The sequence below is a fragment of the Mastigoproctus giganteus genome, chromosome 1 (genome assembly GCF_048544385.1).
Source record: "Mastigoproctus giganteus isolate SK-2022 chromosome 1, ASM4854438v1, whole genome shotgun sequence".
Lineage (NCBI taxonomy): Eukaryota > Metazoa > Arthropoda > Arachnida > Uropygi > Thelyphonidae > Mastigoproctus > Mastigoproctus giganteus.
In genome coordinates, this window is record NC_143575.1 from 134,764,927 (window position 1) to 134,781,377 (window position 16,451).

The 16,451-nt window shown below is 37.4% G+C and overlaps 1 protein-coding gene across 2 annotated transcripts in view; it reads right to left on the reverse strand.

The window, feature by feature from the left end:
• Window positions 1-7,895, reverse strand: part of LOC150091151 (activating signal cointegrator 1 complex subunit 1) — a 256,296-nt gene extending 248,401 nt beyond the window's left edge. Inside the window, exon 1 of one of the 2 annotated variants that reach the window (XM_090382261.1) lies at window positions 7,858-7,895. The gene's annotated coding sequence lies outside the window, so the exon portion shown is untranslated. Of the gene's footprint in view, window positions 1-7,586; window positions 7,722-7,857 lie in introns of those variants that run through there. The other variant, XM_090382253.1, reaches the window with a different exon arrangement.
• Window positions 7,896-16,451: the final 8,556 nt, after the last annotated feature.

Consider the following 16,451-nt stretch of genomic DNA (forward strand, 5'->3'; position numbering starts at 1 on the left):
AGTACAACTTCTGGCCATATTTTGCGCCAAACTCCATTTAAGCATTTCTTAGTGACTTCTTTCCAAGAACTATCAATGTTTTCAATTGCGTTTTTAATGGTGTAGTTTTTCAAAAAGTTTTAACTGTCATTTCCTCTTTATCCTCTAGTTCAGTTAAACTGCTTAATGTTCGACGCAGATAATAAGCTTTAAATGATGCTATTACTCCTTGATCCAATGGTTGAATCAGGGAAGTTGTGTTTGCTGGAAGAAACACAACTTTGACAGGAATGCATGTGTCCAACGTGTTAAGATCAGTAGGATGTCCCGGAGCATTGTCTAACAACAAAAGAGCTTTTTCTTCAAAGTTGTTTTTTTTTTGACAATACCGTTTTACTTCAGGACAAAAGTGGTTAACAAACTAATCAGTAAATAACTCCTTGGTAACCCATTTGTATTTTCTATTTGCTTTCCATATTACAGGTAAATTCATTTTTATGTTACCTTTTAACGCCCTCGGATTTTCTGAATGGTAAATTAAATCTGAATGGCTAATAACAATTTTGATTTATAATCGCCAGAGGCATTTGATCCAAAGAGTAATGTTAAACGGTCTTTGGCTGCTTTGAACCCAGCAGCTGATTTTTCTTCAATAGAAATGAAGCTTTTTGTTGGTAGCCATTTCCAGAACAAACCGCTTTCGTCGACATTGAACACCAAATTTGGAAAATTTTCACGTTCAATTATTTCCTTTAGTTTTTCCGGAAACTTATTTGCAGCTTCTGTTAATTTTACACTATGAATCCTGGCCCGTTTTTTAAATTTCTCAAACCAACCACTAGAAGCCCCAAAGGTTTCCGTAATTTCTTCAGTTTGTTTAGATTTCAGGTGATTAAACTGGAATATTTTTTTAATGTTAAATGGGGCTTGAAATTGCCGACTTCGTTATATCAAAGCTTCGTTATCAGAGGTAACGTTAACCGAGGTATGCCTGTATTACAGGACATTTCATGTGAAGATATTACTAATTCAATTTGCATTGGACTACACATAATTCAAATATCTTTCATATGAAATGATAAAATTCATAAATAAAAAGAATTTCAATTATATAGTGTTTTTTTTTTTTGTTATTGTAATGCTAACTCAAATAATGATCTAAATGAAAGAGTGCGAAATTCCTTTTGTTAAAGAAAATGACTAACTCAGCAAAAAAAAAACAGTCAAAATTTAGTTAGCATTAGTAGAGGCATATGATGCAAGAAAGCATCAGCCAAAAAAAAAAAAAAAAAAAACCCTTCCACTTCACCCCTCCGTTCGTTCAAAATACCTGTCCAGCTGAGCCTTAAATTTATTTAGGCTATCAACTTCCACAACAAGGGATGGAAGTCTGTTCCACCAACCAACTACCCGCTGGCTAAAGGCAAATTTCCACACATCTATCTTACATCTGTCTTTCCTCAATTTGAATTTATGCCCTCTCAGGTGATTATTCTGAACAAGAGGAAGAATCCCATCAGCATTGAGCATGCTCAAACCATTCAGGGCTTTATACACCTCTATCAGATCACCTTGCCAGTGCCTAGTCTCCGGACACTGTAATTTGCAAAACTTAAGCCTTTCTTCGTAAGAGCACCCCTTTGTTCCATTCACTAATCTTGTTGCCCTTCTCTGTACTCGTTCCAGCAGCTCTACATCCTTCTTGAAATGAGGCCTCCAGACCTGTATACAGTACTCAAGGTGCGGCCTGACCATTGCCTTATACAAGGGAATAATCACCTCCCTATCCCTGCTAGAAAAATTCCTGTATATCATTGATAAGACACCATGAGCTACTCTTGCAACCCGTCTGCACTGCTCAGAGAATTGTCTTCCAAATTTTTCATTCATTCCAGATTCTTTGTATTTCTGTGAAGTGTATAAATAAAAAAAAAATTTAATAGTGGCTATGGTTAGCAGGGAAATAATGCAGTGTTCATAGGATGCCAGACATAAAATAATAAATAAATAAAGGAAGAGAATTAAATAAAAATTAGAACCAAAGTTAAAAGCAGTTCAATTCATTCATTACATCAAAACCTAAAACAACAGTTGAGATCAGTCAAAATGACAGATGTAAATTTATGGAATTAAGGTCAAAAAAGTAATATTTAAAAATATAATGGCCAGCCGTTGCTTGAAATGGAGCCTACAAGGATATCAAGATGACAAGTAAATTTCCATATTTTATCAGAGAAATAAATTGGAAGTATAAGTGGGGAGGAAAAGGAGAAGAAAAAGAAAATACCAGGGGGTGAAAACGTGGGATTCGAACCATGGAAAGAGAAAACCGCCGCATTTCACGTTACCACACGCCTATTATAACCTTTTATATAAACTTGCCGAAACCTTTACTTATGTTATTCATCCACTGTTCTTAGTATTCTTTTTTTGGATTGGAATAACAATAAATTATGAAAATTATATACTAATAATCTGCAAATTCATATATTGTCCAACACAATAATAAAACTTTAGAAAATGCTCCAGGAACATTGCGAAGAAATTCGCAATGTTCTGGCCTGTTTCTATGCCCCGAAAGTGGGGCCTTCACTGTCTATGTGTTTTAACATGTAGCCGGAATTGCCATTGTCGTCTATGGCAGTGTCCACTCTGTGGACCTAACTACTTAATGAATGGAACTTTTAGGAATTTCTTTTGGTCTAGGTACGCTGTGAACAGAGAAGGTTTGGGAACCTCTGTGATAAAATACGCAATGAAGAAATGACTGTTGCGGAAATATTTGAACAGTGTTGACTTTCTCTTTTCAGCAATCAATTTCCGATAGCCGACAACAATCTTCTCTGGGCCCTGACGAAATAAATATCGCAGAGAACCTCAAACCTTTTGTTTAAAGTTCTTGCGATATGAAAGATTTCATCTAGTTCTTTTACTGTTATCTCCTTCGCGGTAACATTTTCATCTGGCTCATTTAAAAATCTGAATTTTTAAATGCAAGTCTCCATTAACTTTATCGGTGGGAGACAAACAAGTAACATGTTTTCTTCCAATGGTTGATGGAACACACTGAGGCGGGCAGCAGACAAACGTTTTTTTATTGCCCGTCTGACACGTGGTAAGCTTAAAGTGCAATTCATATCTTTTTCAACCATCGCATCAAAAAAAAAAAAACGCATTAACTGGAAATTTGCATTGTGAAAAGTAATATAATTTTTTCAAATAGCGGTAACTGAAAAATGTGTTAATCGAACTCATGTTATGCGAGGACTGGCTGTACTGTTTTTAAATTTAATTATTCCTTTTTCATAAAGTAACCTGAAGTTTCAAAAGAAGTTTTCTGATAATACATTTGGTTTTTGAAAGTTTACACTGCATAAATTTAATTTTTTTTTTATGTCTGAATCAGTGTACATCAGTTGCCACTGATGTAAACTGAAATTAGTGTTACACAGTGCCAAGGCCATCTTTTGGTGTTCATAGGCCCTAACTCCTCTTCCTTCCAAGGTCTCACCCCATTACATCGAATGTATCAAAATGGCATCATGTTAATTCTAACTTTTTTGTTTTTAATGAAATTCAAAGGGTTTATAAATTTGGTTCTGATACTATTTCACATTCCAGTATTAACTTCTAAATTACCAGAAATACAAAATTTTACAACATTCTTAATAATTTTACTAAAGTCAATTAAATAATTTACCTTGGAAATTTGAGTTTAGAAATTAGTTTGTAGAATTTTATTGTAGGGAAAAAAAATCATTAAATTCCATTTGAATTAGAATTAGCAGTGGCATATGAAGAAAGAAAGCAAGCTTAAACAGCATAAGCCAGAAAAAAAAAAACACTTCCCATTTCATCTAACCATTCCTCAAAGGTACCTTGAATTTATTTAAGCTATCAACTTCTACAATGACAGATTATTATTATTAGCTATATGGTGCAAGGAAGCCTGAGGCTTATGCTGCACCAGCCAAATAAAAAAGTTCCCGAGTTACCCAGAGACAGAGAGAGAAAAGTAGAAGGGAATCACCAAGAAAGAGAAGAATGATGATATTCAGCTCAGGACCCTGGGTGTGCCAAACCCCATAATCACCAGATGTGAGCCCCTGGGGTTAAATATGGAAGTTAGTTCCACCAATCAACCACCTGCTGGCTAAAAGCAAATTTCCAAACATCCATTCTATAACTGTCTTTCCTTAACCTCAATTTTGGCCCCCTCAGGTGTGTAATCTGAGCAAGAGGAAGAATCCCATTGGCATCAAGCATGCTCAAACCATTCAAGGCCTCAAACCATTCAAGGTGATCAATCAGATCACCTCGCAGGTGCCTAGACTCCAGATGCTGCAATTTTCAGAACTTAAACCTTTCTTGGTAAGAGCAACCTTCTGTTCCCTTCACCAATCTTGTTGCCCTTCTCTGTACTCGTTCCGGCAGCTCTACATCCTTCTTAAAATGAGGCCTTCAGACCTGTATGCAATACTCAAGGTATGGCCTGACCATTATCGTATACAAGGGGCTAATCATCTTCTTATCCCTGCTAGCAAAGTTCCTTGATATCATTGACAAAACCCCACGTGCTGTCCTGGCAGCCTGTCTACAGTGCTCAGAGAGCTTCATATCTGATTGCACAATTACCCCAGGTCTTTTTCACTTTCCACTACCCCGATGCAGTACCATATAGTTGGTACATTACTCTGGGGTTACTGCTACCGCAGAGTAATGCAGTAAATATGCAGTACTTTGCATTCGTTGATGTTAACCTACCAATGACCACGTCAAAAATATAATGTGAACGACCAGGTGGGGTCATTAAGTGACCCCAGCAATAAATATTTTCTATTTACTCAAGCATACAAAATAAAATGCATTACAAAGCTACTTAAACATTTATTAGTAGAAATAGCACATAAAAAATAAAATCAAACATAGTTGCTAAGTTAAATACCGGTAACGAAATAGTTCTGTAAGGTTAAAAAAAAAGTGATGGTAGATATGCATTCCACTGAATGGAAATTAGTTATTCTGGTTACTGCATGATTGGCATATTGTTGACTTTATTACAGTGGCATGGTTCCTGCAAACAAGCCGATTACACTTACATTTTTTCATGGTTTTCTTATCAAGGTCCCTGGGGCACGCAGTACAACGACCGCGCTCCGCACCAGTTCCGGGTGTTTTATTTTTCCCACATGGTTCCTGTTTTTCCTTGGCATTCTCAGTTTCCAAAATCATACTAATATCATTTTTAATGTATTAGAGTAGCTGTTGTTGAGAAAGCACAGCTATTAGCAGTATTACCAAATTCATTCCTAATTCTTCAAGGAATAGGTGTCTTCTAAAAGTTTTACCTCTTTCGTAATCTTCATATTTCTTTGTGTACAGAACAAATGCAGGGATGCTGAAATCAAGCATGTGAGAATATTATGCTGTAAGCAACAAAACAAACATGTTGTTACATGTCCTAATGTGCTTTTCAGCATGCTGATTGTCTGATTCTGACAAGAAGAGGGATCATGCTGATCCTCCTGAGCACAGGAGTGGATATTTGCCAGATAACTTCAAACATGCATACCCCAAAGTTAAATAAGACCCAGTGTGCAAAAGGAAAGAGCAAAAGAAAAGCCCACCAATCTGGTACAGAATCACCCTCCCTTAGGCACATTCCAGAAGAACCTAATTCTGAAGATTCATGCAATAATAACCCTAGCAGCACCATGGCCAATAACGAAATCCTACAGGGAATACAAATAGACAATTCCTGAAGTTAATGGGCATTCTGGAAAAGTATATGGCAAAGCAAACGAAAGGTATTTCTGCTGCCATGAGAAATGGCATTATTGGGATTTGGTCTAGGATGGAGAATGTTATTTTACTCCTCCACACAAGACAATGAAAAGCTAAATGCTAAGCTGGAAATGCTTATCTGTGAACAGGAAAATAAAATGCAACAACAGCCCTGTTCATACTCAAGGACATTGTGGAATGACTAACCAGATCCAACAGTGACAAATAAGGATCAAAGACAGCAGGTAAAAACCAGGGGAAAAAACAGTCAGAGTCCCACATAATCCTCCTTAAACCTGGCAAAGAATCAGAACTTAAAATTAGCAATGTAGTTAAGGAAGTTTTAACATCAAAACTAAAGGATCAAGTCAAAACATTCAACATTAAAAGGATTAGAAATAACAGAATGCTAGGATTGGTTATTGAAACAGCCACCAAGGAGGAAGCAATTTTTATCCTGGAGAATCCTCATATTCCAACCATTGAGCCCAAAGCAGAAATACCAAATATGAAGGGCTATCTATTGTTCTGTTTGACACAGACAAGACAATGACAGTTAGTGAAAAAAAGTTTCTACTCATATCTCAACAAGGAGGACCTTGACATACACTTAAATCCCAAGTACAGCACAAGAACCAGGTCGCCAGCATCAGTAAACTGAGTCAGTGCCCAAGTGCTTTAGATGCCTAAGATTCGGCCATATGTCCCATTTGTATATAACCAACAGGAATCAACATGTGGTCACTGCACTCTGTGGGGTCATGAGTTCAATGCCTGTCCTATGCACATATTGCAAAAGCAGCAAGCTTCCCCACCATTAGGGATCCAAAACTGCACAACATATCTTAAAGCCAAGAGAATATATCAGAATAGAACAAATTATGGATAGGCAACAGTTACCTAGATAACTCAAGAGCTTCACTTTCTGTAAATTAATGCCCAATGAGCAAAAGCAGTAATGGATAAAATTAAACTAAATGTGCAGGATGAAAATACTGATGTAATATTACTCCAAGAACCTTACACTCACAAAGGGAGGGTCATTGGTTATCCCATTTTGTACAGGATCGTACAATGCTCCACTGAGACCCCTGGGCTGCCACTGCAATCAAGAACAGAAGTGACAGTTACAAAAATCTTATCTGCAGATTCTTAATGAACAAAGTTTATCTGCTTATAATGAGATCAACAGTATCACTTTCTCTCATTACATTTCTAATGTGTTAGCATAAAAAAACAGTCATTCAATAAATCCAAAAAAAAAAAAACTCTTGGTAATGTGCAAGTGATGACTAACCCTCAAGTTCATTCAATATCTCCCATTATAAGGCATTCTGATTTATTAGCCCAATCTATTTTTCATATATATTTGTACTGAATATAATTATACTCATCAAAGTCATTAGGTTTATAACACACCCCTACTCTCATTTTTGTTTTCCCAGTGCTTGACACACCAAACTGACTAGACATTGCACTGACCACCTCGATTGCCTCATATTCTGTGATTCTTAATTAAAAGCATAACTCTCCCCCTCCTTTCCTGCCTGCCCTTTCTGTGCACATTGCACTACCCATATTCTGCACCCCTTGTGTCTAAATGGTACCATGTCTCTGAAATCCCCACAATCTCCATATCTGGTTACTAAACCAGTACTTTACTAAATTCCAAGCATTAGGTTACACAGAAGTGCACGTTTTCACTTTGACAGAGCCCATATTTGCTCATTTTATATATCCCTCAGCAGGCTTTATAATCCCCATAATAAATATTATTTTAAAAATTTAAATAAGCATTACATATATTTCATGCTATCGGTTACCTCAGGTTAACTTCAAATTTGGTGAGATCAATCGAAATAGGTACACGCTTATAAACATTAATCAATCACGTAGCCGAGTGGTGAGGGGCATAAGTGCAGTAGCACGTGCTCTTTGAGTGGACCTGGTTTCAAGCCCGTAACTGCTAAATACGATTATTATTAGCAAGGAAGCCTGAGGCTTATGCTGCACCAGCCAAAAAAAAATTCACGAGTTACCCTGAGAGAGAGAGATTAACATTTGTATCGATGATTTACTGTAAACTCCACTGACCTGATGGTCGTGCCGGAGTATAAACAAGAATATTTTTTTTTACTCGCAAAAGGGGTATCAGATCGTAAAGACTAACCAAAAATGCAGCTGTTACAGTCTTGTTTACTGGTACGGAGTGGAATGTGTGAACATAAAGTGGTGGAAGTGGACAGAATGAAAATATAAAATCAAAAACACTTTAGGTAATCCTGAACTTCAGTGTCGTGAGTCACCGCCAGCTCCAACCTGTCGTGAATCGTATTCTGATTAGTGTTGCCAACTCTTAATAACACTTCCCGCTAGCCGCGTGCTCAAAATCCGCTATTTTTAACACTTAACCCGCTAACTTTTTAAATTTTCATTTGGGTTAAATCCTATTAATGGTGCCATCAAAAAAATAATGGGTGCCTTAAAAATTTTTAAGACCTCAACATTATGTCCAAACAAAAACTTCCAAATTGCATATTAAATGCAGTTTATTCTGAGAAAGAAGTCAAAAATGACAAGAACCGTTTAACGGAGTTGATTAATTTATGAAGTGGCATGATCACTGGATTTCTTGGTTGGCGAAAAATTACATCTTGCAGAGTACAGCCTTTTTTTTTTTTTTTTGTTAGTGCATCAGCTTCTGTGGCCATAATGCACCTCCAAAGGTTTTTGCAATTTACTCTGATCCAAGCCCGATGCGGGATTCGAATCCGCGACCTTTGGGTTACCAGGTAGACACTTTACCCACCTGGCTAGCCCGGTCGGCACAGCTTTTTTTTTTTTTTTTTTTTTTGTGAAGACAAAAAGTAAATGTAAAACTAATGTTTAGATGGGGTTGTAAGAAACCTTGCCATAAAACAAAGAGTATTAGACATAAATCATTTTTTAATGATAGTAGATTATCGTTATCTCAAAATTTATTATTTCTATACTTCTGTTCCCAAGATTGGAATCAAGATTGCATTGCTAAATATCAATAAAAACATTGTTATTGAAAAATGCAAAGATCTGAGGGAGATCTGCATGATATCAATAATTGATTAAGAAAGTATGGGATACATACAAATTAATGGGTGACATGGAAGCCTATGATAGATATAAGTTGGTCTGTAACCAATCACAAAGGAGATTAGGCAGGCAAAGGCAGATTATGAGAAATCCTTGGCAAAGGATGCAAAGAAAAACAGAAAAGAGTTCTTTACCTATTTAAACTCAAGAAGGAAAGGGATGAATCAGATTGGTCCACTGGATGATGATGGTTCAACAGTTGAGGATCCAGCTCAGGTGGCTAACAATCTAAACGAGTATTGTGGATCTACATTCACACATGAGGAGTTATTCAGCAAGGGGAATGTCGTAGGTGAAGTAAACATTGGCAGTGAGCTAGATGATTTTCTAATAACTGAGAGGAAAGTGGAGGAGAAATTGTTGAGGATAAACATAAAAAAGGCACCCGGGGTGGATGGGATCTATCCAGTTATATTAAAGGAGGCAGCAAAGGAGGTAAGCAAACCCCTAGCCATAATTATGAGAGCTTCTTTGGACTTAGGGGAGGTACCCATGGACTGGAGATGTGCAAATGTAACCCCAATTCACAAAGGAGGATCAAAGGCTGACACAAGTAATTATAGACCTGTTAGTTTAACTTCGGTTCCAGGAAAATTAATGGAGACACTGGTTAAAGAAGCACTGCAGGATCATCTGGACAAGAATTCAGTTATAGCTCAGACACAGCATGGTTTTGTTAAGGGCAGGTCTTTTCTGACCAATTTGATTGGATACTATGATGTAGTCACAAAAGAACTGGATGCAGGGAATAACTTTGATATTATATATTTGGATCTTAGAAAGGCTTTTGATACTGTTGCGCATGGAAGACTGCTGCACAAATTGGAGAAGTGTAGCATTGGAGGCAAATTGCTGCTATGGATAAAAGGATGGTTGAGTGGCAGAAGACAGAGAGTGGTAATCAATGGACACTGCTCAACGTGGACTATTGTTATTAGTGGAGTTCCTCAGGGTTCAGTGTTGGGTCCATTGTTGTTTTCTGTATTTATAAATGATATTGATGATGGTGTATCAGGCTTAATGTCCAAGTTTGCAGACGATACCAAGGTTAGCAGGGTTGTTAAGGACACTACTGATACTATGCTGCTGCAACAGGATCTGGAAAGGTTGAGCAGATGGGCTGAGAGGTGGCAAATGAAGTTTAATATTGACAAATGTAAAGTACTACATATGGGAAACAGTAACCCCAGATCAACGTATCAACTCTGTGGTACTACGCTGAGAGTGGTAGAGAATGAAAAGGACCTGGGGGTAATTGTGCAGGCAGATATGAAGTTCTCTGAGCAGTGCAGACGAGCTGCAAGAGTAGCTCATGGCGTCTTGTCAATGATATACAGGAATTTTTCTAGCAGGGACAGGGATGTGATTATTCCCTTGTATAAGGCATTGGTCAGGCCACACCTTGAGTACTGTATACAGGTCTGGAGGCCTCATTTCAAGAAGGATGTAGAGCTGCTGGAACGAGTACAGAGAAGGGCAACAAGATTAGTGAATGGAACAAAGGGTTGCTCTTACGAATAAAGGCTTAAGTTTTGCAAATTACAGAGCCTGGAGACTAGGCATCGGCGAGGTGATCTGATAGAGGTGTATAAGGCTTTGAATGGCTTGAGCATGCTCAATGCCGATGGGATTCTTCCTCTTGCTCAGAATAATCACCTGAGAGGGCATAAATTGAAATTGAGGAAGGACGGATGTCGGATAGATGTGCGGAAATTTGCCTTTAGCCAGCGGGCAGTTGGTTTGTGGAATAGACTCCCATCGCTTGTTGTTGAAGTTGATAGCCTAAACAAATTTAAGGCTCAGCTGGACAGGTATTTCGAACGAACGGAGGGGTGAAATGGGAGTAGTGGTTGGGTTTTTTTTTTTTTTGGCTGATGCTGAATAAGCTTGCTTTCTTGCATCATATGCCTCTACTAATGCTAATGCTAATGCTAAAGTTAACTAGGGGGGATTTCAGAAAATGGAATACCTATCGAAGTTTAAATTGAAGAATCAGCATTTTTCAAAAGAAAATATAATTGAGGACGACTAATTGGAACACAATGGGTTTTTGGTGCATTCGAAAGAATTACAAATATTTTTTTAGTTACAGTAGAAAACAGAGATAAAACAACTCTATTATCAATTATAAGAGAGAGAACATTGCCAGGTACAAGAATCATCAGTGATGGATGGCCTGCATATAAAGATTTCTACCGAGACATTAATTATACCCATGATGAAGTTATTCATCGCTATAATTTTGTTTCTCCAGATGATTCAAGTGTTCATACTCGATATATTGAAAACACTTGGTTACATGCCCAAAATAAAATTAAAATACCAGTTTGGAACACAGGATAGTCAACTAGAAGGTTATCTATATGAGTTTCTATTTAGAAGAAAATTTTCTAAAGAAAAATTATTTAATTATCTTATTTTAGAAATAAATAAATAAGAAAGGTAAAGTTTTCTGTGTTTTGAAAGTTAATTGAATTTTTGATTTTCCCTAATTTTTTATTTATTAAATTTTTTCTAACTTTTTTAAGGATATATTTTTTATTTTTTTATGGCATCCATTAATAGGATTTAGCCTTCATTTGTTTGTAAGGATTTAAAAAATATATTATATATAAATAGTTATTTATTTTCTGTTTTTAATATAAAATATCTAAAAATCTAAATTAAAGTCGAAATTCAATACCTCCTCATCATATGCTTCTTGTGTACCCATTTTGCGAAACACTTCTTGGGGTAAAACATATTTTTTACAACACTTTTCAACTCTTTTGAGCCCGTATCGTAGCCACATTTCTCGATTTGATTCAACAATTTAAAGGTATGACCCAACGGTCATGTCGTTTGTCCGCGAGTGTAACTACGTATTGAAATTGTTGGGTTCCCCTCAGGGGAATCCCTGAATAATATAAAACCGATACTTCGCTTTATAATAAAAAAAAAAAAAAAACTGTGAAATAAGATATCTCTCTATGTTCACGATGTATATAAATAAAACATTTCAATTATGAAATATTTATACATATTATTAAATAAATATTTCTTAATTTAAATATTACACTGCCGAAATATATAAAATGCTAAACATATTTAAAAGTTTTACATTTATACTCTTTCCGCTATCCGCTATTACATATTTTAATCCGCCAAATCTGAAGCAATTCCGCTAAAACTAGCGGGAAAACCGCTAAATTGGCAAGACTGATTCTGATGGGCAGTTCCAACTTGCTAAGCATGCGTGACACTCACTCTATCTGCCGAAGCTACAATAATATTGGTCAACGTGTTAATAACCTCGTACCCAAAAAATGACATCATACTAGTCTACAAATGGATTTCGCTAACTATTGAATAGTAAAAATACCTATAAAAGTATTTCGAAGATAGCTAAAACTCCAGCTGAGGGAATTTGAGAGAAGCAAGCAAGAATAAAAACTTCAAAGCCCATGTCGACAAAAAAACTAAATGAAACTAAGAGAAAAAACATAGAGAACGAAAAAACAATGCAGAATTTAATAAAACCTGCTTCTCGAGATTTTAATCAAAATCAACCTTCTCATCAAACCTCGGCATTATGAAATTATATTGATGAACTTTCTGAAGATTTCGATCCCGTAGATTTGAGTTCAAATGAATTACCTGAGGATAATCAATTGATTCCTGAACAGGGTAGACAGAGTATACTGCAACAATTCATAAACGTAAATCGCAAGAAAAAGTACGAGTGTTTCGTTGAATAACAACAGAACCATCCCGGCTAAACGAAATCATTTTCCCCGAATACCATCCATAAATCTCAGGGAGGTACTTTCGATTCCGTAATTTATAAATACGAGTAATCTCAAGTCCAACAATTAGTTTATATTGCATTATCTTGAGTTAACGATATCAATGATCTTTACATTATTGCTGCAAATGGAGAAAGGAAATTTTATCATGGACTGATAAACGCACACTTCCACTTCAAGCTTAAATGACCAGGTTGACGAGTAATCCTCTATTTATCATGCAAGATACTTTATACGAGTTTTCACAGTCCAACAATTTAATTTACTTCTACTTTCTGAAACGTGGCTAAATAACAAGTAAGGGTATCTAATCCACGTGTTGGACAAATTTGGCAGGTCCCGCAAGTTTTTAATTATGTTTAGCCGGTTTATTGACTTAATTGTTAGATTAAATTATTTCAGTAGGCATTATTTCAGTAAGCATTCCTAGCTTCGATTGTGTCGTTCAATTCAAACAAGAAGATCAACAAGCTGGTGGTGGTGTAGTAGGAGAAACGTTTCAGGAGAAAATCGTACTCATGTTGTTACTTCTCATATGGAAGTGATTTATCGACAACCTGTCGGAGATATTTGTGCAACTGAATGCCTTCTTTCTGAGGTTCAAACGATATTGTCGGTAGTCATTTACACTTCACCTAACCAAAAGATCAAACACATTGAATTCATCCATTTCGTTTTACTTCCTTACACGATTGAATGAGCTGCAGTGCAACAACAATATTCTCACAAGAAACGCGACCGAATACCAGTGATACTGTACTTAGTTGAGATTTCTACATTAATTTTACGCATTATCAATCCTACCCGTTGACTAATTTCTTAGACAATAAATTTGGACTAAAGTTAAATACTTATAGATCTGTATCGACTACTAATCATGGAACCATTACTGATGCTGTTTTTCAAAGACATCTACAATAAGCATCGGTAAGGGTATCTAATTCACGTGTTGGACAAATTTGGCAGGTCCCGCAAGTTTTTAATTATATTTAGCCGGTTTATTGACTTAATTGTTAGATTAAATTATTTTCTATAAGCAGATTATAGAGCTAGTCAAGCTCCGTGGTTTATTTTGAATTTAGGGCGCTATATTGAAAGTAATTAGGCTTTACATACCAACTAAGAAATATTGTTCAAGGTTTAGGCCAAAATGGATGTCAGATGAACTAATGAGGCATATGACAGAGAAGAAAAATGCATGGGATACTTACAAATTAACACATGACACAGAAGCCTATGATAGATACAAGTTGATGGGCAACCAAGTTACAAAGGAGGTTAGGCAGGCGAACGCAGATTACGAGAAATCCTTGGCAAGGGATGCAAAGAAAAACAGCAAAGAGTTCTTTACTTATGTAAACTCTAGAAGGAAAGGGATGAATCAGATTGATCCACTTGATATTGATGGGTCAACTGTTGATGATCCTGCTCAGGTAGCTAACAAACTAAATGAATATTTTGCATCGACATTCACACATGAGGAGTTATTCAGCAAGGGGAATGCCAGAGGTGTATTCAACTCTAGCAGTAAGCTACAGAATCTTGAAATAACTGAGAGTAAAGTGGAGGAGAAACTGTTGAAGATAAACACAAGAATGGCACCCGGGGTGGATGGGATCTATCCAGTTATATTAAAGGAGGCAGCAAAGGAAGTAAGAAACCCTTAGCCATAATTATGAGAGCTTCCTTGGACTCAGGGGAGGTACCCATAGACGGGAAATGTGAAAATGTGACCCCAATTCACAAAGGAGGATCGAAGGCTGACACAAGTAATTATAGACCTGTGAGATTGACTTCTGTTCCAGGAAAATTAATGGAGGCACTGGTTAAAGAAGCACTGCGGGATCATTTAGACAAAACTTCAGTTATAGCTCAGACACAGCATGGTTTTGTTAAGGGGAAGTCTTGCCTGACCAACTTGATTGGATACTATGATGCAGTCACAAAAGAACTGGATGCAGGGAATAACTTTGATATTATATACTTGGATCTTAGAAAGGCTTTTGATACTGTTGCACATGGAAGACTGCTACACAAATTGGAGCAGTGTGACATTGGAGGCAAATTGCTGCTATGGATAAAGGGGTGGTTGAGGGGGAGAAAACAGAGAGTGGTAATCAATGGACACTGCTCATCGTGGACTAATGTTATTAGTGGAGTTCCTCAGGGCTCAGTGTTGGGTCCATTATTGTTTTCTGTATTTATAAATGATATTGATGATGGTATATCAAGCTTAATGTCTAAGTTTGCAGACGATACAAAGGTTGGCAGGGTTGTCAAGGACACTACTGACACTATGCTGCTGCAACAGGATCTGGAAAGGTTGAGCAGATGGGCTGAGAGGTGGCAAATGAAGTTTAACATTGACAAATGTAAAGTACTACACATGGGAAACAGCAACCCCAGAGCAACGTATCAACTCTGTGGTACTACACTGACAGTGGTAGAGAATGAAAGGGACTTGGGGGTGGTTGTGCAGGCAGATATGAAGTTCTCTGAGCAGTGCAGACGGGCTGCAAGAATAGCTCATGGAGTATTGTCAATGATATACAGGAATTTTTACAGCAGGGATAAGGAGGTGATTATTCCATTGTATAAGACAATGGTCAGGCCACACCTAGAGTACTGTATACAGGTCTGGAGGCCTCATTTCAAGAAGGATGTAGAGCTGCTGGAACGAGTACAGAGAAGGGCAACAAGATTAGTGAATGGAACAAAGTGGTGCTCTTACGAAGAAAGGCTTAAGTTTTGCAAATTACAGTGTCTGGAGACTAGGCACCAGCGAGGTGATCTGATAGAGGTGTATAAAGCCTTGAATTAGCATTAGCATTAGCATTAGCATTAGCATTAGCATTAGTAGAGGCATTTGATGCAAGAAAGCAAGCTTATGCAGCATCAGCCAAAAAAAAAAAAAAAAAAAAAAAGTAACATAAATAAATAAAAATAACCACTTCCACTTCACCCCTCTGTTCGTTCGAAATACCTGTCCAGCTGAGCCTTAAACTTATTTAGGCTATCAACTTCCACGACAAGGGATGGAAGTCTGTTCCACCCACCAACCACCCGCTGGCTAAAGGCAAATTTCCGCACATCTATCCTACATCTGTCTTTCCTCAATTTGAATTTATGCCCTCTCAGGTGATTTTTCTGAGCTAGAGGAAGAATCCCATCAGCATTGAGCATGCTCAAACCATTCAAGGCTTTGTACACCTCTATCAGATCACCCCGCTGGTGCCTAGTTTCCAGACACTGTAATTTGCAAAACTTAAGCCTTTCTTCGTAAGAGAACCCCTTTGTCCCATTCACCAATCTAGTTGCCCTTCTCTGTACTCGTTCCAGCAGCTCTACATCCTTCTTGAAATGAGGCCTCCAGACCTGTATACAGTACTCTAGGTGTGGCCTGACCATTGCCTTATACAAGGGAATAATCACCTCCTTATCCCTGCTAGAAAAATTCCTATATATCATTGACAATACACCATGAGCTACTCTTGCAGCTCGTCTGCACTGCTCAGAGAACTTCATATCTGCCTGCACCACCACCCCCAGGTCCCTTTCATTCTCTACCACTGTCAGTGTAGTACCACAGAGTTGATACGTTGCTCTGGGGTTGCTGTTTCCCATATGTAGTACTTTACATTTGTCAATGTTAAACTTCATTTGCCACCTCGAAGCCCATCTGCTCAACCTTTCCAAATCCTGTTGCAGCAGCATAGTGTCAGTAGTGTCCTTGACAACCCTGCCAACCTTCGTATCGTCTGCAAACTTGGACAT